We start from the raw sequence: 27006 nt of genomic DNA on the forward strand, positions 1-27006 counted from the left end.
CTTTTTGTTTAAAATTTATTATTTTGTATTGATTAGTTTGTGAATTTTTAATATTTTTCTTTTAAAATGATTATGATATTTGTTTTTATTTAAAATTTGTAATAAATATCATTAGATATTTGGTATTTAACCTTTGAACTTTATGAGATTTTAGTTACTAGTCATGTGTTGTAGATAAATTTACTTATTTTTAATTAAAAAGAAAAAAAGTTATAACCCGACAACCCAACCCAATCTTTTCAAGTTGGGTTGGATTAGAGACTTTATTTGGGTGTGTCAACCCAATCAACCTGAATTTTTGAGTTAGTCCAAAAAAACATCATCAACCCAACCTAATCCAACCCACATACCCCTAATGGTTATATGACTAATAGCTTATTTTTATCTAATTTTCACGTAATGGCTCTCTGATTGATATCTTATTTCTATCTGATTGTCATGTGATTTGCATCAAATATTAAGTTTTTTGTAATTTCTATATTTGATTGTCACGTGATTGTCATGGGATTATTATCTGATTAACAACTAAATTCTATTTGATTGTCATGTCATTCATATATGACTGCTATCTGATTGTCATGTGATTTTCATTAGATATTAAGTTTTTTTCTTTATGATTTCTATTTGATTGTCATGTGGTTGGTTATGTGATTGCAATCCGATTTCTATGTGATTGCCATGTGGTTTTCATTATATATTAAGTAATTTGTTATTTCTATTTCATTGTCATATGATTGATATCTGATTGTTTTCTGATTTCTATTTGACTGCTATGTAGATATTAAGTACTTTGTGAAACTTATATTTGATTATCATGTGATTGTTATTTGATTATCTACTACTTATATTGTAGATGTGAACGACATTATATTACCTTTAATTGTTAAATGTTAAGCAAGAAGACCTCGAAAGTAGAGAATTCCTTCAATTGGTGAATTGGCAAAACACATAAAGTGTAATGGTTGTTAGCATGTTGGTCATAATAGAAGAATGTATAAATTTACACCTGTTTGAACAATTATATTGTGGATATCAAAGATATCTTTGTTATTTGTTTTCACGTGAGTACAATAGTGTATTAGGGGACAAATTTGTCAATTTTTTTTAGTATAATAATAATCTATCATCAATAAATAAACACTAATCACATATATATACTTTGTAGCTTTTTTATCCAGTTAATGCTTTTAATTTCATGGTTGGTATTATGATCTCCCCTCACAAACTTTAGTATGAATGTGATAGATGGTTAAATGATATCCAATAAGTGACTATTGCTAATAATATACCCAAAATGTTATACACAATTTTGATAAGTGATACCCAATATTAATGTGATCGGTTGCTAAGTGATATGAACAACATAAGGTATATCAGTATCATATATATATATATATATATAGCTTAATACACTATTGATAGAAACCTGTGTGCTAATATGAAAGTATAACACAAAGTATAAGATGATAATTATCTGACAAAATTGTTTAGTATATTATCAATAGGAAACATAGAGGCTACAATCAAAGTCTACAAATTAGGTGAAATATTTTTCAGTTACACTATCATTTTTGTTATGAAATATCCCGTTACAAAATTAAGAACATGTTTCATATGTATATCTAGCATCAATCAATATTCCAAATGTACCATCAATATATCTAAGAATTCTACATTCATTCAACAACTTATTTTGAATTTAAGCATGCATACTTCATTACATAAGCATGAAATTCCAAGTGTATCAACAATATATCATATATAAGACATTAGTGTATCAAATATCAATCAATAAATATTTGAAAGAAGACATGAGTGTTTCAATAGTATATCTAACATAAATTTGAAAGAATTGAATTCCTTAATGAAAGCGCGTAATCACTTTGCCCCAATTTTGTTATAGAAATTAAACATATAGAACAAAGCAAAAATACCCATAGCTACATTCCTATGAACTATAGATTATTTCTTTGTCCATTAATTTTACTGTTTTCCATAAATCAAACCATTCACAAATTGTTTGTATTAGTTGGGTCAACTTACAATTTTACCCTTGTAATCCTCTAATAAACAATCTTGTTTATAGTTTGACCATAAACAAAAGCCCTTCTCGGGCTAGTGAGAGGGTAGGGCCTTATTGTTCAAGTCCTGACATCAACACTTGGAACAACCTTTCTACTAACCCTAAAGTCGGAAAAGAGTGAATTTCATCTTGTGTAACTATGTTCCCAGCTCCCCACTCAATATCATCCTCAAACTGATAGGCACATTGATTTATAAACTAAGGCTGCTCTCACCCATACAAATCAAAGAACGATCCTCATGAGTAGGAGTTCGTAACTCACTCAGGATTGAAATCAAGTTATATGGTTATCGATCGAAATATCAATCTCTTCAGTTAACGGTGTTACAAAGAAAGATTATATATTTCGTGGTATGGTCTTATACAAATTCATTGTATAGGATATACCCACTTACATGTCTCCACATGAACGATTAAGATCAAATTGTAACATTTATAACATTTGAAACACTTACAAAATGGGTCGTATCCGTAGTGTTACTAGGATAAGGAATCCAACTTTATCCATGTACATAGACCTTTTAAGTTATTACTTAAACATGATTCACTTGTATATCTATCACATAGGGTTCAAGTTACCTTAAATAACCTTGAATCTTAATTTATTGGATTTGAGTTGTGCAAAAAAAAAAAAAACACTTTATTTATTTCAAATAAATATTACTTTATTTATTATACAATTTGTCTACAAAATTATAGACTACGAGATTTAGGACATAAATCCCAAAAAAATTACTATTCCAAGTATACGAACAATATATCTAACAACAATCAACGTTCTGTCAGTAAATTATTTTGAGTTTAAGCATCTATGCTTCATTTTATAAGCATTATTTTTTAAGTGTATCAGATACCAATCAGTAAATATTTGAAGTAAAATATGAGTGTAAACAACATATCTAACATCGATCAACACTTGAAGTATATCAGTATATCACACACCAATCAACTTTTAAATATATTAATAATATATCAACAATATACGATAGAAATCATGTAACCAAAAGTATAAATAGCAATCAAATAGCAACATGATCAAATAACCTTCAGTATTACATAGTAAACATGAAGGGATTGAATCCCAATGTGGAAGTAATTTATCACTTTGCCTCAATTTATTATAGAAAAAATCGCATAACAGATACATAAAGAATTAGGCTAAACATGCTGTATACAATAATTAATTAGGGAGGATGAATTACAACCTTTGTACAACCAATTCTTAAAGACATTTTCCCAATCTTCTAGATCCACTACACAATCAAATCACAAGAAAGACACAATCATCAATCTTCTCTGATATTCTCTTTGGAACAATGAAGCTTGTGGGAGCTTTAGTGTTCTTGGAGAAGGGGAAGGAAAAACCAGAGAACTCTTCTCTATTCCTTTTTTTATGTGAGAGTGAAAGAGAGCTACTCTGTATTTTTGGATTTGGTATCCTAAATATCATATATTTTGTAGTTTGTAAAAAAAAAATTATATATTTAATAAAATAAGAGGTATTGTATTAATATTTAGATTGCATTAATTAAATCCAATAAATTAAGATCCAAGGTTATATTATGAAACTTACAACATGTATGTGGTTGACGTAAAAGTGGATCATGTTTAAGTAATAACCTAAATGGTTTGTAGTAGATAGATAAAGTTTGGTACCTTATCCTGGTGACATTACGAATACAACTCGCTTTGTAGTTGTTAAAATTGTTATAAAGTGCTACAAATGATATATTCCAGATCATTCATGTGGAGACATGTAAGTGAGGGTATTCTATACAAAGAGTTTGTATAAGATGGAACCATGAAATGAATAGTCTCTTTATATAACACCGGTGCTAGAAGAGCCTTGCATTTCACTAAGATGACCATAGATGACTTGACTTTAATCTTGAGTGAGTTGTGAACTCCGGTTTATGAGGGCAATCTTTTAATTTGTATGGGTGAGAGTGGCCATGTTAGTCGACTCAACAAATCTACTATTTCAAGGAATTGTCTGAGTGGGGACCTGGGAATACAACTACATAAGTTGAAATTCACTCCTTTTCGACCTTAGGGAAAGTAGATAAATTGCACCCTTAATAGCTGAGTCCGGGTCTTGAACAATGAGACCCCAACCTCTCATTAGCCCGAGAGGTTTCAGTTTATAGTTGGACTATAAATTATTTGTTCATTAGAGAAATCAATGGTACTTAAGGACTTAGAAGTAACTACAGGGATAACATGGTAATTTGGCCCAGCTATAGGTATGAACAATTTGTGAAGGGTCGACTTACGGTTTATTGGTTATACCCGTAGACACAGAAACATATCTACAGTGCGAAAAGTGCAACTATCGGTCTTTAGTGGAATGATTGGTAGTTAATGAATATTGATTAATTTAATTAAAGAGTTTAATTAATTAATCTCATACCATTGGAGCTTCTAATCTGTAAGTCATAAGATCCCCTTGTTAACTCGCTAAAGGATAAGTAATGAGGAATGATTTGAATTGTTCAAATCACTTGAAGAAATTTTATATTAATATAATTAATATATAATGTGGTTAATTATAGTGTGATATATAATCCAAATTATGTAAGAGGGAAATATTTGAATGAGACTCGAATATTAAATTCATATGGAATTACAGTATAAGAGAAATATATTTGAATGAGATTCAAATATTAGATTTGTATGAATTGGATTCATAAAGATATGTATACATATAAATATGTGATATTTATATGTTAATTAACTTTATATTAAATATGATTTAATATATTGATTAATTAACGGTTAATTAATTGATGATTGGAGGCTAGTATAAATATGTGATATTTATATTAACTAATTAACCTTATATTAAATGTGATTTAATATATAGTTATTTAATTAGTGTGTTAATTAATTAAATAATGACTATTTAATTATTTAGCTTTAAAGGTGGAAAAAGGAAATCTTGGAGAACGGGTTAACCATTCTCTAAATAAATATTTCCTTATGGCTATTTAGGGCTAAGGGTTTCATTTGATGAAAAATCCGAGCCTCCACATATAACTCTCTAAACAATTTCTCTCTACCCTTTCCTTTTCCACTTCCAAGTGGCTAAAAACCACACTTCTATCCCTTGAAATTTAAGAGAATAACAAGGTTACACTTACAGTGGTGTCCTTGTGTGTTGAAGAGTCGTTCGTGAGAAAATAGGGAGGAAATCGAGAAGATCGGGATTCGACAAAGGTAAAATCTTTTTTTCCCTTTTCTTCTTCTTTAATAGCATGCTAATTAATTGATGTTTATCTTATATTCTTCATATTTGGGGTGTTGTATTTTATTTCCATAAAATCGAAAAACTAGATGCAAGGCGATCTCATGCTTTCACGAGAATTTGATTCCCTTCATATATGTCTTAGTCTTCTAGGATTTAGATTAAAACGTGAGGGGGGTTAAATTCCCTTGAAGGAACCATTGAAGGTCCTTAAGCGAAAAACGAGATCGGACTCAAATCCAAAATTTACAAAACATCAATTTTACAGTAAAAACATACAGAAATTATGCATCTAAAAATAATTTAGAGCATGCTAAAACTAAATTACAGAAAAGTAAAATGAGTTTCAGAACCCTTACCTTTGAAGACCGATTCTTCTTGAAAGAAACCCTCGAACCAAAAAGGACACCACCACGATGAAACATTTATATTCTTTAGGTGAGAATCTAGGAGTTTATATGTGCTTTGGCTATTTTGGAAGAGGAAAAATTGAAAGAGATGAGAGGAGGAGAAGATGGAAAAAACCCAAAACGTTTTTGTATTTTTCTCTGTGATAGTCTATCTGAAAAATAGGGGGAGAGGATGAAGATCACCAATCACCCCACTATCACGTACTTTGAGAGAAAGAGGAGGAGGAAATTACAACTCCCTCCCAAAAATTGTTTTCTTTAAAAATAAAATAAATTAATTAAATTAATTTTAATAAAAACTTTAATATATATTTATATGATAATCACTTTATCATATAATATATATTAAACTATATGTTATATCAAATATAACATATAACCTATAGTTTAATATTGTATCCAATACAATATAACCTATAATTTAATTCTCTCAACAACAATATTTAATACAAATCCCATTTATATTAAATTTAATTATATGAATCCAATTTGCATAATTAATATTTGAATCATATTCAAATTTTATTTTCTCTCAAATCAACTTTATATTATAATGTATCAAATACATTATAGTAACTATATCAGATATAATTAAATTAAATTAATTATCACATATATTTAATTCCCTCAATTAATTTGAACAATTCAAATTAATCTAAAATTGATTCTTATAAATCCTCGTTGAGCTACAGAGGGGATCGCATGAACCTATAGCTTGAAGCTTCAATGGTACTTGAATAATTAATTAAACTCTTTAATTAATTTACTCAACATCCATTAACTATTGGGCATTTCACTAAAGACCAACAACTACACTCTTCGCACTACAAATATATTTATGTGTCTATTAGATATAACCAATCAACAGTGCGATGACTCTTCACAAACTGCTCGTAAGTACAACTAGGTCAAAATACTGTTTTGCCCCTATAGTTACATCTAACTCCTTAATTACCATTGATCCATCTAATGAACAATAAATCATTGTCCAACTATGACTAAACCCTGTCTTGGGCCAGGAGAGGGTGTAGTGCCACATTGTTCAATCCCCAGAATCAGCCCTTAAGAAAGAAATTTATCTACTTACCTTTACCTCGGGGAAGGAGTGAATTCTATTTTGTATAATTGTGTTCCTAACTCCCCAATCAATCCCTAAAATGGTAGGCTTGTTGAGTCGGCGATCTGGCCACTCTCACCCACAAAAACTTGAGGATTACCTTCATAGGCTCGTTCACAACTCACTAAGGATTTAGGTCATGTCACCTATGGTCATCCTGGTGAAATGTAAGTCTCTATTATGAATGACGTTATATAATGAGACTAGTTATTTCGTGGTTCGGTCTTATACAAAATCCTTGGTTTAAAATATCCTTGCTCACATGTTTCCACATGAATAATCAGGATCAGATCATTTGTAGCACTTTACAACAATTGTAACATCTACAAAGCGGGTCATACTCGTAGTGTCACCAGGATAAGGTATCTAGCCTTATCCATCTACTACAGACCATTTATGTTATCACTTAAACATGATCCACCTATATGTCTCTAAATACATGTTAGCTACAGAAGATAACCTTGGATGTTAGTTTATTGGTTTGTAGGTTTGATACTACTAAATGTCAAATAAAACATCTCATATTTTATTAAATAAATAAAATGTTTATACAATACAATTACAAACTATAGGACCCTACAAGATTTAGGGCACCAACACTAATGTCATAATAATTCATGGCCAAATCAAATTATCTCTCATGTGTATGTGCGCAAGTCACATTTAATTCAAAATACAAAAACTAACATTAGGATTAAGTAAGCTTCTCCAATTTTCTCCCTACTTTGGCTCATGCACCAATCATCAAGCATCCACAAATTTCAAGAAAGTAATATGTCCACTAAGATGCCTCAGTTAGAATCACAGGTTTTAAATATGGCATCATTTTAGTTATGGATACTAGCTTTCATACACTCACTGGAGGGAATCATACCTAGTCAATTGTGTCCTAACTGATCACGACAAAGGTAGCTCTTTTTACCCCTCTATGCATATACATTACAAGTTTACATAATTCATAAAAAGATATTTCTTTTAAAGCATTTGTTAGTGAATGTATACTCATTTTCAAAAGTAAAAATACTATTCTTTTCTTTATTCTTAGTCTGACATTACAAACTATCATGCATATCAAATCCCTAACCAGTGGAACCTTTTGAGGTGACAACTAAATACATTCAACTTAATCCTTATTTTAGTTAAAGTTCCTAAATTAAAGTGACTATGTGCTCATGATATTGGATGCCAAAGAAGGACATAAATAGATCATACTCAAGATAATGCTATCCTATTTCCACTGTAAGTCGTCCAACATGCATATTCAAGTTTCATTATTGACAATCAACATCAAAAGCACCCACACCAAAGATCTCTCAACATCTTTTCAAAGTTTAATTCGAAAAAATATTTCTTCAAAATTTAAATCATTCAAAAAAACGCGCATATCATCATTAATTCCTCATTAACATGCATAATAGGATAAAAATAACCACAAAAGTAGGAAAGATACCTCCCATCCTAAACCTAAAACTATGCATTTCCCTGAATGCATGAAAAGAATAGAGCAAAGAGATACAAGCTCAGGAGCGTGCGGGAATCCACCAAAAAGGCTAGTGGAAAAAGTACTTTGGACCGTTTTTTTTTTTTTTTTTAATGTTTCTTACTTTTCTATTTATTTTCAAGCAAAAAAAAAATTTATGCAACTCAACCAAGTGTCCAAACACAATTTTCCACATGAATTTTTTTTTTCCAAATATTCTTTTTATATTTTTAACTTTCTGTGATTGAAGGGGAGGCATTCATATGAGTGTAGCCTGGGCGGTACCCAAGTATTACTCTTTCCATTTACCACTAGCACTTTCTTCACGTAGTCAATGTTTATTCATAAGTAGATTTTATTAATAGTTGAGAATGGTCAATGACAAATAATTTACTGTTAGACAAAAACCAACCACTTGTGCATGGCGCTAAGGATCTGATCCTTACAGGATACACTGACTCTAATTTTTAAACCGATATAGATATGAGAAAATCAACTTAGGGATCAGTATTCACTCTAAAGGATGAGCTATAACGGAGGAGTATAAAGTAAATTTGTATTGTGGACTCCACAGTGGAAGCGAAGTATGTGGTTGCATGCAAAACAACAAAGGAAGTAGTATGACTTAGAAAGTTTTTGACTGATTTGGAAGTAGTTCCAAATATGAATCGGTCTATCACCCTCTAATGTGATAATGGTGGAACAATTTCCAATTCTAAAGATTCTAGAAGCAATAAGAAGTACAGTGAGTGCAAATACCATCTCATCCGAGAGATTGTACATCGAGGAGACGTGATCGTCTAGCCTCCAAAGACAACATTGATGATTTGTTTGAAGGAAATCAGAACTGAGATTTCCATGAGCAACGGAACAAGATTATTCCAAATCACAATCATAAATGAACATAATATTTACAATTGACTTCAAACAAACGGTTATACAATTCATATAGAAATTACAACATGAAAAATACAAATGCACATAGAGCAAACTGTACGAACAATCGAAGAAGCGTATCCACGCTCCGTTGCACGACCGCTCGAACAATAGCGACCACGAACGATCATCTACACGCTGCAACACAGCAACGAACACAGCATGAGCACTTTGCGCTCATCCTCAATGAATGCCTTGGTCCACAAAACTCCTCACAACACGAAACGGTCCCTTCACAACACCAATGAACGGCCTCCCAGAAAACCTCGACAGTGTCGAGTTGAGTCTGACACCACCAACAAGGCGACTTTGGTATTCTCGGTGAGAGAATCCAGAGGGTGGGCCCTGTTCAGACTTGGTATAAGGAAAATGAATGGAGGAAACACTGATCACATACAAGATGGGCAAGTGGGAGATGGTAAAGACCTATCATATAGGTCGATGCCCAATCGTTTAGCTAAAGCTAAGCGATCGTCTAGCAAAAGCTATGCGATCATTTAGCTCGTCGTTTAGCTCGGTTTGTCACCTACAGACTCTACACAATTGTTTCCTTAGGGCAAGCGATCATCTAGCAAAACTATGCAATCGTTTAGTAAATACTGCATGATCGTTTAGCTCGCCCAACCGTCGTTTAGTAAATATGTATTTACTTGATGACCACGAGTTTTTTTGTGCAAGAGAGAAAAAACTCAAAAAAACTTTTTCAATCATTTGTAAAATCTTACTTTTCAAAATATGAAAACCATTTTCTTTTTAAACTCACAGTTACCATGATTCAATAACTACCCACTACTTGGTTATTTAAAAGAAAAAGAATTAATTATCCAATAATTAATATAATTATAAATATAAATCATAACCAACTTATCATACTATATTTATAACTTATAGTTTTAATATTTCATCTCATGAAACATATACACCATATTTCTTTTTCTATTCCATGGTACTTAATGTAAATCTCATTTACATCAATCCTCCACTAGATATATCTTATACATCATACCGATTATATTAGATATAATCAAAATACCTCTTGTCAATTTGAACATTTCAAATCAGCACCAAGAACTGATCCTTAGCTAAATCCATTGAGCTATCAAGGAGACCTAATGGACCTGTAGCTCGAAGCTCCAACGATACGTGAATAACTGACAAAACTCTTTAGTCACCGGATCTACTATCCGTTAACTGTCAGGCACTCCACTAAAGACCGATAGCTGAACTCTTCTTACCACAAATATATTATGTGTCCATCTTAACCAATCAGTAGTGCGACAACCCTTCATAGCTGTCTCTTATACACATCTAGATGTGTATAAGAGACAGGTTCAAGCCCTGGAATCAACCCTTAAGGGAGCAATCTCTCTACTTATCCCTGCTTCGGGAAAGGAGTGAATTCCATCTTGTGGATTGAGTTCCCAGCTCCCAGATCAGACAAGTCCCCAAAAAGGTAGGCATGTTAAGTTGGCAATCTTGCCACTCTGTCCCATACCTGTCTCTTATACACATCTAGATGTGTATAAGAGACAGCTCTTCCAAAGAGAAGTTGTGGCCACTATGTTCAAGCCTCGGAATCAACCCTTAAGAGAGCAATCTCTCTACTTATCCCTGCTTCGGGAAAGGAGTGAATTCTATCTTATGGATTGAGTTACTAGCTCCCAGATCAGACAAGTCCCCAAAAAGGTAGGCATGTTAAGTTGGCAATCTTGCCACTCTCACCCATACTAATCAAAGGACCGCCCTTAAAGGCAGGAATTCCCAAAACACTCCGGATTGATGTCGTGTCACCTATGGTCGTTTAGGTGAGATGCAAGTCTCTAGTATCAATGGTGTTATATACAGAATCTAGTCATCTCGTGGTCCAGGTCTTATACAAACTCTTTGTATAGGACTCCTGCACTCCATGTCTCCACATGAATGGTCAGGATCTACCATCTGTAATAGTTTACAACACTTGCAACTTCTACAAAGTAAGCCGTATCCATAGTGTCACCAGGATCAGGTATCCCACCTTAATTCTTATACTACAGACCTATTTAGGTTATCACTTAAGGCATGATCCACTTGTATATCACATATACATGCTTAAGTTCACATAAGATAACCAAGGAACTTTGTTTATTGGACATGAGTAAATGCTAGAATTAAATAACACTTATTTTATTCATTGAACAATGTGTATATTTACAAAACAACGAGACTCCAGGAGAATTAGGACACCAATCCCAACAATCTTCCACTTGTCCTAATGACTTGGGAGACTAATGTACAATACAAAAAATGTATAATATACAATGAACTAGGGCATACCCCAGTATCATCTCCCACTTGCACTAGACAAGATGTTGCATGTCCCGCATACCCAAACTCTTCAGATGACCCTCGAACACTTTAGCCCTGGGGGCCTTTTTAAAGGGATCAGCAACATTGTATCCTATAAGGATCAGATCCTTATCTTCATATACAAGCATGTAGTCCCTCATTATCCGAAGATACTTGAGGATCATCTTGAATTCCATCCAGTGATCAAATCCTGGATTGGACTGATACCGACTGAAAATCCCTATTGCATAGCAAATGTCGGGTTTGGTACACAATATTGCATACATCAAGCTTCCTACAGTAGAAGCATAAGGAATCTGTCTCATCTCCTCAACTTCTTGAGGTGTCTTAGGACATTGATCCTTAGATAGAATGATTCCTTGCCTGAAGGGTAACAAACCCTTCTTGGAATCCTACATCTTGTACCCGATCAACATTTGATCAATGTACAATGTCTGAGACAGGGCTAACCGTTTATTCTTGCGATCCCGAATAATCTAGATCCCGAGAACATACTGTGCCTTACCCAAATATTTCATTTGAAACTTGGGAAACTAGCCAACGCTTAATGTCAGTCAGATACCCTACATCATTCCCAATGAGTATGATATCATCCACATATAGTACCAGGAAAGCTACGGAGCTGTTGATGATCTTCTTGTAAACACAAGGCTCATCAACGTTCTGGCCAAAACAATTTAACAGCAGTATCAAAACTGATGTTCCAAGATCTAGATGTTTGTTTCAGCCCATAAATGGACCTATTAAGCTTGCAAACTCTTTGCTCTTGATCTAGAACTATGAACCCCTCTAGTTGAGTCATATAGATAGTCTCCTCAAGATTACCATTAAGAAAGGCAGTTTTGACATCCATTTTCCATATTTCATAATCATAAAATGTTGCTATGCACAGAAGAATCCTGATAGATTTCAGCATGACAACATGTGAGAAAGTTTCCTCATAGTCAACACCCTCAACCTAGGTATAACCCTTTAACAAGTCTAGCTATAAAGGTTTGCACCTTTCCATCTACACCTCTCTTTCGCTTATAGATCCACTTACACCCAATAGGTCTTACCCCATCAGGTGGATCAACAAGCTCCCAGGCGTTATTGAAGTACATTGACTCCATTTCCTGGTTCATGGCCTTAACCCATTCATCTTTGTCAACATCCTCCATTGATTTCTTAAAAGACAACAGATCCTCGACCTCATCATTCATAATGACGTTTTGGGCTTTAGTCAAAGCCATGTAGCGATCAGGTGTGTTCATAACCTTCCCACTACGTCGAGGCAGTCTCAACTTTTGAGCTGGTTACCTAGACGTTCCGACCTCCACAACTTTTGTTGATCTATCGGTCTGTTCAACAACTCTTGTTGAATCCTCAACAGTCTCAGTCTCACTTGAGATCTCACGTAAAATGAGCTTACTTCGTGGCTTATGATCCCTCATGTGATCTTCTTCCAAGAAGATGGCATTAGTGGAAACAAATACTTTTTTCTCACTCGGATCATAGAAGTATCCTCCTCTCGTTTCCTTGGGGTAGCCCACAAAGAGGCAAACCTTCGAATGCAGTTCCAACTTCTTTGGGTTAGTCGCTAGCACATGTGCCGGACAACCCCAAATCCTGAAGTGGCATAAACTACCTTTACGGCCTCTTCATAACTCAAAAGGTGTTTCAGAAACACTTTTCGAGGGAACATTGTTCAGGATATAACATGCAGTCTGCACTGCATAACCCCAAAACAAGTCTGGAAGATGAGCATAACACATCATAGACCGAACCATGTCCAACAAGGTTCTGTTTCTTCTTTCAAATACACCATTCTGCTAAGGTGTACCAGGGGACGAGAGTTGAGACACAATCCCATGTTCTATCATATAGTTCTAGAATTAGAGGTCCATATACTATCCAACACGATTAGATCGTAGTGTTTTTATCTTCTTACCTAACAAGTTTTCAACTTCAGCCTTATACTCCTTGAACTTGTCAAGGGCTTCAGACTTACGTTGCATTAGGAAGAGATACCCAAACCTTGAATAATCATCTATAAAAGAGATGAAATATTCATACCCACCTTGAGCTCTAATATTCATCGGACCACAAAGGTCTGAATGTACAAGCTCCAAGGCTTCCTTGGCTCTGTAACCTTTTCCAGTAAAAGGCCATTTGGTCATCTTGCCTTCGAGGCATGATTCACATACCGACAAAGAGTTTTCTTCTAAACTCTTTAGAAGTCCACTTTTCACCAACTTCTCAATCCTATTGAGGTTGATGTGACCTAACCTTAGATGCCAAAAATGGGCATTTTCCTTTGGAGAAACCTTTGGTCTTTTAGCTTTTGTTGTCGTACTAAATATTTCAGTGTTAAACAAGGCTTTTATGACTAACGACCTTAGTACATATAAGTTATTTTCCATTGAACCATAACCAATCTCCATTCCATTCTTGAAAATAAACACTTTATTCTCATAAAAGAAGACAGTGTAGCCTTGTTCAATGAGACAAGAAACAGAGATTAAGTTCCTCCTAATATGAGGAACTACAAAAATATTATCCAGTAACAGATAACGTTTCTTGTCAACAAATAACTTCAACCTGCCTACAAGAGCTAAAACAACCTCACCAGCACCAACTCAAAGAGTCATCTCTCTCTGTGGCAACGTTTGCCAGGAACTGAATCCTTGGTAAGAAGAACTGACATGATTGGTAGCACCTAAATCAAGGATCTAGCCAGAATCATCATTCTCTACCAGACATGTCTCCAAGACCAATAAATCATATTTACTGTCTAATCTCTTCTTTTGGAGAGTAGTGGGATGGAGGTCGTTTATCATGAAATTCGTTTCACACGATTCTTTCCACTGTAAGTAATCGGTCATTTTTAAAAGCTTAAACGGAAATACTAACGAGTTGCTAAAAAGAAAAACACATTGACCTACGTTAGGTTTTAAGCAAATACCCGTTGTAAAACAAAAAAAACAACATCCAATAAGATTTTAGCAAAATTAACATGAACCCCATGTGACATCTAGTTTCGCAATGATGCTTCAAAGGTTTAGGACAAAAGTCGCGGAAGGGAGGTCAGTTATCCGTCTTCTGAATTGAGAAGTTCTCAACCAGTCATTAATACCAGAACAACTCTTGTTCTTATAACGACAAGCCATCATTGATTTGGCCAAGAGATCATTAACTTACTTAACAATCTCCCGTAAGTATGACCCGCCATTTTAAGCCCTAGAGGTATATCCCAAAAGGCCAATCCGAAGGGAAAAAATTCGATTGGGGTAAAACCTAAAGCGACCCTATCCATTTCTGAAGTTCACCTTGATATTAACCCACTGCACAAAATCCATCTGAAGGGGGACGTTCTGAAGGCGACACGAGGGCGTACAAAATGATCTCATGGTGTGAACCAATGATAAAGACCATAGGACGTGTTGACACACACCCTTCACCCACTTACTATAAATACTCTCTCCGTCCACCTTGATATTAACTCATGCAAACACCATCCGAAGGGGGATGCATCCTGGGTACCACGAGGCCAAGCATGAATCTCATGGTGTGAACATACAGGGAGAAACGTGAATGGAATCATAGACATATCTGATACGCCTCTTCCTCCCACAGAGTATTTTATAACCTAGGGTTTAGCTTACATAGAAAAAACATGGCTAAGGATTTTAACTAAGTGACTTTTAGGTTTGCCCAAGAGTAACATTTACCTTGGATAGTTGAACAACTTTTGATCGTCATCCATTAAACTCTTTAACAGAGTCTTTGACCAAAACGTCGTATGCTTGTTGAAAATCTATCTAATTCACCTTTTCAGGTAGGTTCCCGGGTAGGGGGTGTTACTTTTCCGTGAACTTAAGAACCCTAGCCTAGCCAGAACCCGCCTTAGACAAAAGGTCCCTGATAGATAGGTTTACAACAAATTTAATCTTTTATTTCAACCAATTTAATCCCATTAAATTGATTTTAAAAAAAATAATTTAGGTGACTAAACTCTTTAGAACCATTTGAACTTAGGTCTATCTCAATCCAAGTTTAAAACCCTTTTAAAAAACTTGAGTTCACCCTAAGTTCGCATGCAACTCCGAATTATTGATTGTAGGTCTAATTTCCTTTATAACACTTATAAACGGAAACAACCACAATGCTAAGTTAACACATGCAAGGCATTCATAACGATTATAAACAGCCTAAGGGTCATGCTCAATGCATTGTTCATTCATTACTACTTCTTTTATATAACACTTATACAAAACAATAATGAAACAAACAAAACATGCTTCCATTCGCCCTTAGACTATAACATTTATAATAAAAGGATGATGCATGATAATGCTCACTGCAAGCAAATACAACTCTTATATTTCATGATGCATGTGTATGCTTTCAAGTAATTTCTTCATGCAATATTCATGCAATATTATAACATTTATAATACATGATGCATGAATAATTGCACAATTTAAGGTGGGTTTTTAACTATATGACAAACACTTTGGCATATAAGTACCATACATCACATGTATAAGCAATAAAATTGCCTTAAAACACAAAAAGGAAAGCTAACTATTACAAATACAAGGAGTCTCTGGTTCAAACAGGCGAACCGGATAAAATTGCCTTAAAACACAAAAAGGAAAGCTAACTATTACAAAGACAAGGAGTCTCCGATTCAAACAGGTAAACCGGGTCTTGAACCGCTCGGCAAAGCATTGCTTCTCCAACCATCATGTACCAAGCATCCCAGAGCTAAACGATTGTTTAGCATTTAGTATACGATCGTCTAGAAAAATCCAAACGAACGTTTAACATTACTACATGATCGTGTACCTTTACTAAGCGATGAAGCCTGAAGTACATGATTCCTTAGCGTGCCCCGCACAACACCCGACTTCTGCGATTCGTCTAAGCGACTACGATGCCATGAAGCACCATCGCCTAAGCGATCACTTAGCTAGAGCCTCCATATCACATACGCGCGATCACATAGCTAGTAACTAAGCGATGAAGCTTGTTAACTGCACGATCATCTAACGCGGGCCTTCTACTAAATGACGAGCATCGCATGCTCCCAATACAATCGCTTGCCTCCAGCGCCTACGCGATCGCGCAACCAACGCTACACGATATGTTAGACGATTTACCTAATCACTTAGTAGTAGCTAAACGATTGATTAGAAAATACTACACGATCTTCTAGAACAAACTACTAAATGATCGCTTAGTAAAATCCCTAGTATCGTTTACCTGAGGCTACACGATCCGACCAACGCTTGGTCTTCTTCTTCGTTGAGAACTGCATCACCATGCATCGAAGCTTCATCACGAACGACTTGACGAACTCAAACTTTTTGAATTATAGGCTCGATTGCGATGTTAATTTTGTCCAAAAACACAGGGGCCTTTACAATTAACACTTTGTAATACCGAAAGCTTTAACAAAAAGGAAATTTAAACCCGAAATGTTCATCATATTCATCCATAAATGCAGAAAATGGTTAATCACAAATGCAGAAAACTACCACGATTAAAAAATTCGTTCAATTCAGATCTGTAATTTAGAATATCAAAAAACCTGGTTCTAATACCAATTGAAAGAAATCAGAACTGAGATTTCTATGAGCAGCGGAACAAGATTATTCCAAATCACAATCATAAATGACCATAACATTTATAGTCGACTTCAAACAAATGCTTATACAATTCATATAGAAATTACAGCATGAAAAATACAAATGCACAAAGAGAAAACTGTACGAACAATCGAAGAAGCGTCTCCACGCTCCGTTGTGCGATTGCTCGAACAACAGAGACCACGAACGCTCGATCTACACGACCATAACACAGAAACGAACACAACACGAACACTTTGCACTTGTCCTCAATGAACGCCTCGGTCACGAACTCTTCAGCAACACGAACGGCCTCCACAGCACCACGAACGACCTCCAGAAAACCTCGACGGTGTCGATTTGAGTCCGACACAACTAACAAGGCGACCTTGGTATTTTCGGTGTGAGAATCCAGAGGGTGGGCACTGTTCGGACTTGGTATGAGGCAGACGAACGGAGGAGACACTGATCGCATACACGACTGGGCAACTGGGAGATGGCAGAGACCTATCGTATAGGTCGATGCCCAATCATTTAACTAAAGCTAAGCGATCGTTTCTAGGCAAAAGCTATGCGATTGTTTAGCTCGGTCTGTCGTCTACAGACTCTATACGATCGTTTACATTAGGGCAACCGATTGTTTAGTAAATACTATACGATCGTTTTGCTCGCCACTGCACGATCATTCAGCTTGCCCAGTCGTCATTTAGTAAATCCATATTTACTTGACGACCACATGGAGTTTCTTTGCGCGAGAGAGAAAAAACTCAAAAACTTTTTCAATCGTTTGTAAAATCTTACTTTTCAAAATAGGAAAACCATTTTCCTTTTAAACTCACAGTTACCAAATTAAATAACCACCCACTACTTTGGTTATTTAAAAGAAAAAGAATTAATTTATCCAATAATTAATATAATAATTATAAATATAAATGATAAACCAACTTATCATACTATATTTATACATCCTATCAGGTTTTAATATTTCATCTCTATTGAAAACATATTTAATAAACCTAGTTCTTTTTCTATTCCATGGTACTTAATGTAAATCTCATTTACATCAATCCTCCACTAGATGTATCTTATACATCATACCGATTATATCACATATAATCAAAATACCTCTTGTCAATTTGAATATTTCAAATCAACACCAAGAACTGATCCTCAACTAAATCCATGGAGCTACCAATGGGACCTCATGGACCTATAGCTCGAAGCTCCAATGGTACGTGAATAATTGACTAAACTCTTTAGTCACAGGATCTACCATCCGTTAACTGTCAGTCACTCCAATAAACATCGATAGTTGAACTCTCCTTACCACAGATATATAATGTGTCCATCTTAACCAATCAGCAGTGCGACAACCCTTCACAGATCGCTCGTAAGTACAGTTAGGCTGATAACCGTTATGCCCCTGTAGTTACATCTGTCTCCTTAAGTACCACTGATTCTTCTAATGAACATAAATCATAGTCCTACTATGACTGAGTCTCTTCTTCCAAAGAGAAGCTATGGCCACTATGTTCAAGCCCTGGAATCAGCCCTTAAGGGAGCAATCTCTCTACTTATCCTTGCTTCGGGAAAGGAGTGAATTCCATCTTATGGATTGAGTTTCCAACTCCTAGATCAGACAAATCCCCAAAAAGGTAGGCATGTTGAGTTGGCAATCTGGCCATTTTCACCCATACTAATCAAAGGACCACCCTTAAAGGCAAGAGTTCCCAAAACACTCAGGATTGAGATCGTGTCACCTATGGTCGTTTAGGTGAGATGCAAGTCTCTAGTATCAACAGTATTATATACAGAATCTAGTTACCTCGTTGTCTAGGTCTTATACAAACTCTTTGTATAGGACACCCCCACTCCACATCTCCACATGAATGGTCAGAATCTACCATCTGTAGTAGTTTACAACACTTGCAAACTTCTACAAAGCGGACCGTATCCGTAGTATCATCAGGATCAGGTATTCCACCTTAATCCTTATACTACAGACCTATTTAGGTTATCACTTAAGGCATGATCCACTTGTATATCACATATACATGCTTAAGTTCACATAAGATAACCAAGGAGCTTTGTTTATTGGATATGAGTAAATGCTAGAATTAAATAACGCTTATTTTATTCATTGAACAATATGTATCTTTACGAAACAACGAGACTCCAAGAGAATTAAGACACCAATCCCAACACTATTTACTAAGGCTCTCACAGCTAAAGTGTTTGAGGGTCACATAGCAAGTCTAGAACTACGAGTTATGTAAATCTAAGGCCAGTGGAAGAAGTCATGGGTATGTGATACCCTAGTTTATTGTATTTATTTTTTTTCTCTCACACTCAACATTGTATATATATAACCTCACTGGAATTTTAGCCTAAGTGGGAGTTTGTTGGGTTGTATATCCTAAAACTCATAGTTCGTAAACATTAAGCATATTCTATTTTGCAATAAAGATGTTATTGAGGTTTTTTTTAGTAAAAGATTTTATTGAATATGTGAATTGCACTTTTTAACCATAAATCCAATAAACTAAGAATCTCTGACTATAGTATGAATACTTGAACTTTATATGGAGACATAAAATTGGATCAAGTTCGAGTAATAGCCAAAAAGGTCTATAGTATAAGGATAAGGTTGGGTACCTTAACCTGGGGGCACTATGGATGCGACACACTTTGTATTTGATGAAAACGTGTGATCCTAAATTGTTCATGTGAAGACACGTGAGTAAGAGCATCCTATGTAATGAGTTTGCATAAGACTAGACCACGAAATAGTCACTTTTACATTATAACGCTATTTATTGTTCAGACTAACTATTTCAATTCGATGACCTTGGTAACTTGATCTTAATCATAAGCTAACAATGAACTATTGTTTATTCAAGATTATCATTTAATCTATATGAGTGAGAGTGGCTTAATATCACCGACTCAATAAACCTTTCATTTTAGGGGTAAGATCAGGTAGATAGCTAAGGATATAGTCCTACAAGATGAAATTCGCTCCTACATGATTTTAGGGACAGTTGCAAATATAGACATTAGACCCAAAGTATTAGTAGATATACATAATGTAAAAAAAAAAAATTTGCAAATATGGTCAAATTTAAATAGTCTATCAGTGATAGACCATATTATTGGTAGGAGTCTCACTGGTAAGAGCCTATTAACGATAGAAGTCTATCATTGATAGACTTGTCTATATTTGCAATTTTTTTTAAATAATGTTATACACTTGATTATTATTCCTAAAAATGCTACCAATTGCAATTATCTATGTATATGTACTGTCTCTTATACACATCTAGATGTGTATAAGAGACAGGTATATATCTATGTATATGTATCTATGTATCTATGTATGTATCTATCTATGTATGTATGTATATATGTATGTATGTATGCTGTCTCTTATACACATCTAGATGTGTATAAGAGACAGATATATATATATAAATCCTTAAATCCAAACCCTATTTGGATTTTAAATAGATATATATATATTTATAATCTCTTTTCCAAATTCTAAATTCCAAATTCTCAAATCTTTTATCTCAAATCCCAAATTATTTTTCCAAAATAATTTATCCAACTTATCTTAAATTAAATCCAAATTTCCAAATCTTTTTAAATATCACATAAATCAATTATTTTACCTCCTAAATTTGATTTTAGTCTCAGAATAACAAATAAACATCCAAATAATTCAAGATAATTTAATTAAAATTACCCTAAAAATTCAAGATGTCACATTAAGTTAAAAAAAAAACGGTATACCACAGACCTTTTGTGTTTTATGAAGAGAAGGGATAACTTGCCTGCTCTCTCCACTCTCCTGCATAATGTTGTAGGGGAATTATTTAATTTAATTTAAATTAAATTAAATTAATATAATTTAATCAATTAATCTAATTAAATATCTCATATTTAATTAAATGAATATTTGACCATATTCAAATATTTATTTCTCTCACAACCTATAGTTTTAATACGAATCTAATTCATATTAATTAATCTTATATAGTTTAATTGAAAATTAACTATGTTATAATGTATTAATATACATTATGTTAATTGTATCTCATACAGTTAACATATTATTCCCTAAGTTAATTTGAACATTTAAAATTACTCTTTCAAAATATTTGTCTTTGTTAATCCGTTAAAAGTTAGCAAGGGGACCCAATGAACCTACAGATTATAAGCTCCAATGATCAAAGATTAATTAATTAATCTATTTAATTAAAGTAATCAACATTGATTAACTATACAACAAACCCCTATAGACTCATAGTTGCACTCTTATACACTATATGACATGTTGCATCCATGGATATAAGCATTACACATAAGTTGATCCTTCACGAGTTGTCTGTAATTACAACTAGGTCAAATGTCCGTTTTTACCATTGTAATTACCTCTATATCCTTAAGTACTATTGATACTCTAATGAACAATTTGTTTATGGTCCAAATATAAATCAAGTCCCTTTCGGACCAATGAAAGGATGGGGTACCATTATTCAAGTCCCATATATTCATCTACTTTCCTATACGGGAAAGAGTGGATTTTATCAAGTCCCAAAATGATAAATTTATTGAGTTAGCGATTCGGGACACTCTCACCTATGCAAATTAAAGGATGAGCCCTCATAAGCAGAAGTTCATAACATACTCAGGATTGAAATCGAGTTATATGTGGCCATCCTATGAAATATTAATCACGTCAAGTAACGGAGTTGTAAAGAAATATCAATTATTTCGAAATCTAATCTTATATAAACTCATTGTATAGAATACCTCCACTCACATATCTCCACATAAATGATTTGGATTACATCGCTTGTAATGATTACAAAGTGGGCATATCCATAATGTTACTAGAATACCACGCCAAATCTTATTCATCTACCATAGACCATTCAGGTTATTACTTGAACGGAATCCACTATACATCAGCTACATACCGTTCAAGTTTAATGTAAGTAACCTTGAATTTTGTTTGTTGGATTGAGTTATGCAATATTGAGTCATAAAATAAAATAATAACTATTTTACTAATGATCAGAATTTTGTTTATTTATTTAAAAACCATGAGTTTAGGGCATAGAACCCAATATTAAGACTATTCGTCAACAACCTCTGTCATTATCCAACTACTCTAATGTTTTCAAATGATAGTCTAGCATGCATGATCTAATCTAAAACCTACTTTCTGAAGCAAGATTTAAATCACGAAGTCATTCAAATATTGGCCAAATATTTAGAATTAAGAATGGTCATACTAGAAAACATTCATGCAAATTAATATTCAAGAATCACAAAGTGTTTAACAAAATTCATAAAGTCTATCTAACCTTGGAATGATGAAAAATTCAGCCTAACAAGGCTTCCATAGATAGAACCATAGGAAGAATGAAAAAAAAATCGAAAATGAAAAAAGAAAAGGAAAGAATTATCTAGCATCTCTATTATAGCACCATCTAGGCAGTTGTCATCCCCTTTTCACCCATTTTTTCTTGCCCTAGGTCATACTTTGACATTTCTAAGAGATATTTTCATCCTTTTACAACACTCAAATTAGCCTGTTTTGATTCAAATACTCAATTTGCCATAATAAAGCATAAACAATTATAAATTAACAATAAAATCGATGTAATTCTAAGCCTAAGAATATACTTTTTGAGTGCGTTTTATAAAGACACCAAAGACCCTTAGAAAAATGAAAATGAAAGGAGGAAGAGTATTTGCAGAGAATATGGAGGGTTACCCCAGTCCCTAAAATCTCCTCTGTTTTTTTTTTTTTTTTTTCTTTTCTCATTAGAGAATATGGACGGTTACTTTATTTCATTTAAAATATTCTTTAATGCATACCTTGTTTGAAGTGTTTGCATATGCTTTTCTATCCGTCAATTTTTTCAAATCAAATTAGACATTTTTCATAAATATACAGAAATTTTGGACCAATCATAAGTTGTCATGTAATTTACTAAATTAATGACGAAATTCCAAATCATTAAATTTGGGCTCAATTAGGAGTTGACGTATGTCCTGAATTGAAGTTGAAAACTTTCGATGATGCCACGTAGTTTTATCATGACCGTTAAATCAGATAAGATTAATTTGGCCAATTTGATATTATTTTTTGGGTCAAATCCAATTAAGCCCAAAAATAGGTTGAATTTGACCCAAATGTCAAATCAGGCCTAAATCAGATTAATTGGACTCGCCAGATCCATGGACCAACCAAGCCCAAGTCCAATTAATTGGGCCCAAAGGTCAGACCCAAGCCCATGAAGCCCACTAGAGAGCTCTATAAATAGAGAAACTCCCCTCATTTGCAGTAGTCAACAATTCTATATTCTAGAGAGTTTATAAGAAATTCTCTACAATCAGAAGGCTCATTGATTCCTGAAGCACCTGAAGACTAAAGTCAAAGTCCTTTGAAGATAAAGTCAAAGTCCTTTGAAGATACAAGCATTCTAAAGACTGAAGACTTCTTGACTCCTGGAGTAGTCTTCAGTCCTTTGAAGATACAAGCATTCTAAAGATTGAAGACTCCTTGAATCCTGGAGCTTACCACACCTAAAGATTAAAGTCGAAGTCCTTTGAAGATACAAGCATTCTGAAGACTAAAGACTCCTTGACTCCTAGAGCTGACCACATCTGAAGACTAAAGTCGAAGTCCTTTGAAGATACAAGCATTCTGAAGACTGAAGACTCCTTGACTTCTGGAGCTAACCACACCTGAAGACTGAAGTCGAAGTCATTTGAAGATACAAGCATTCTAAAGACTGAAGTCCTTTGAAGATACAAGTATTCGAAAGACTGAAGTCCTTTGAAGATACAAGCAATTCTACATTCAGAGAGCCCAGAGAGAATTCATCAACAAGCAGAAGACTCCCAAGACTCCTAAAGCTGCACTCCTAGAAGAAAGAAAACCCTTGAAGACACAAACACTCTTCCAAGACTTCTTTTCAAGAACGTTCAGTGTTTTTCTTCTTCAAGTCAAGCACATCCACCCAACCAAGAGAGAATCAGAGGATCAAGTATTAGAGATCGAATCACATCGCATCAAATCAACATCAACACCAACTCAAGTTCAACTCCACGAAACAAGTTTCTCCAGAAGCCTCAACAAGCCCAAAGGCCGATCGTCCAAGATCATCAAGCCCAAAGGCCAATCATCCAAGAAGATCATCAAGTCCAAAGGCTGATTGTCCAAGGAAGATCATCAAGCCTAAAGGTCGATCATCCAAGAAGATCAACCAACTTAAAGATTATAGTTGAAAGCATCCAAATACTATGTATTAGAGATTGTATTCGCTTTCCACAAAATTAATATAAATACAAAGTTCAAGTTCCACGAAATAAATTTCTATTGAAATCTCGTGTGAACATACTTGTTATTTTGTTTTTTCTTTTCTGTCTTTCGTTTTTCTACGAATTTCTTTTTCTAAAATATTTAAATACATTGTATTTGCATTGGTGAAGCTTTTTTTGGGTTTGATGAAGCTATTTTAATACCTCACGTTGACATATGAGTATTTGGACATTTACTATTTGATTTTTCTATTTCTATTGAAAATAATTCACTTTGCTATTTTTATTATTTTGAGAACTTTTTCTACTCTAAAATTTGCTATTTTTCTTATCAACCTATTCTTTAGTCTTTTTGTTATTTTTGTTTAACCTTTACTTTCTCTCCTTGTTGATATGTTGCATTGTTTTAGCTTTTTTATTTTTCATTCTCTAATCTATTTTTGTTGGTTAAGATTTCTTATTTTTGTCTTCCTATTTTTTAATTATTTTTGTACTTCCTAAATTATGTAAAACTTCATCGAGAGTATTTTCTTTCCCGTGTAGTTGAAAGAAACTAATAAAATATTTGTTTAGTCGTTTTAGCAAAACCAAGTATTAATATGGACAGAGATTAAACCTAAAAATTAGAGGTGTATATGGATTGAGTTAAGTTAGGTTAATAGTATTTTTTGGAACAACCAAAAAATTTTGTTGAATTGGCAACCCAAAAGATTTAAACAAAGTTTCCCATCCAACCCAACCCAACCCTTAGAATTCAGGTTGGATTAAATTGGATTGTCAGATTTTTTTAATTAATTTAAAATATGTAAAGCTATCTACAAGACATGATTAATAACTAAAATTTCATATAATTCAAATGTTAAAAACCAAATATCTACAATTTTATTATAAAGTTTAAACAAATACAAACATCATAACAATTTTAAAAGAAAAATATTATAAATTCATAAATTCATTAAGTCAACATTTAATATATATATATATATATATATATATATACACACATATATTGATGAGAAAATATTTTTTTGATATAAATACTTTGACTCCATTTGGTTAGTAGAGTTAGAACACGAAGAATCCTAACTTTTGAAAAGGCAATATAATTGTGGTCGTCTTTATTTCTGTTATGAGTGATTTCAATTGAGTCGGTATCAACAAAAATGAATTCATAGAATAAACAAGTTTTTTGTGGATGATTTGGAATAAAATAGAACTTTGATGGAAATATTTTTTGGATTGTTCCAGGAATAGAATTACCTAGGAATTCCAACTCAAGAGTTGTAATATATGAAGTTTGGGTTTTATTATGGTAAGAGGAATTGATTGTCATTCTTTTCTTCTTTCTTGCTAGTAGAATTCATTCTTTCTTTTATTTCTCCCTTTCACTCTATTTTTCACTCTTTCCTTGAAGAAATTCTCTCGTAAAGTAATCAAGAAGTGAGTTTGTACTTCCTTTTATAGCTTCAATTTTGAAGTCAAAACAAGAAAGTATTATTTGCCATCTAGCAAAAACTTGTCGAGAAATTACATTTTTATCATCTTTTTGTAAAACATCTGTAGCTGCTTTGCAATCAATACATATTAAAAAGCTTTTGTTGATTAAATCGATTTGAAATTTATTTGTACATAAAACAATTGATAAAATCTCATTTTTTATTGTTGAATAATTTTTTGAGATCCTAGCCAGATACCTGAATGATATCTAACTAATTGTTCTTGACCATTGATGGACTATTTGAGAATGCCACCATATCCTATACCTAATGCATCTGTTTCTATAATGAGTGATGCATGTGGATTGATGATGGATAAACATGGAAGACTTTTTACTAGTCCTTTGATGGTTTTAATGATGCATGTATGTTTATGAGTCCATAGAGGGGAGTTTTCCTAAGTCTTCGATATAAAAGTTCATGGAGCATTGAATTCTGTTTTTGAGTTTGAATAACATTACATTCCATTCGTATTGTCTAAATGGAACATTGAATGTTGTTTTATACTTACCTTTTTCAACAATTTGAATTTGCAAAAATCCAGATATCATATCAAATTTTGAGAAGACTAAGGCATTTTGTATTCGGTTGATTAAGTCATTTTTGTTTAATATGGGATAACGTATCCATCATAAAATAGAATTTAAAGGTTTGTAATTGATGACAAGACGAGGCACTACTCGTTCAATTTTTGCTTGATTTAATACATAAAAAGTTGCACAGCTCCACAGTGATATAGTAGGTCGTATGAGTCCTTTTCTAAAAGTTCTTGAATTTCTTTATGATAGTGCTTTAAAAGTTCAACATTCATCTGTTTAGGTCTTGCTTTGGTAGGAATTTTTTATTCATGAAAACTTTCAATATATGGTATGCTAACAATGTGTTGCTTTCTTTCACATAAGACATTAGAAATAGAAGCACATATTTCCTTTTTCAACTAATTC

Source organism: Benincasa hispida, chromosome 3 (genome assembly GCF_009727055.1).
Source record: "Benincasa hispida cultivar B227 chromosome 3, ASM972705v1, whole genome shotgun sequence".
In the NCBI taxonomy this organism is placed as follows: domain Eukaryota; kingdom Viridiplantae; phylum Streptophyta; class Magnoliopsida; order Cucurbitales; family Cucurbitaceae; genus Benincasa; species Benincasa hispida.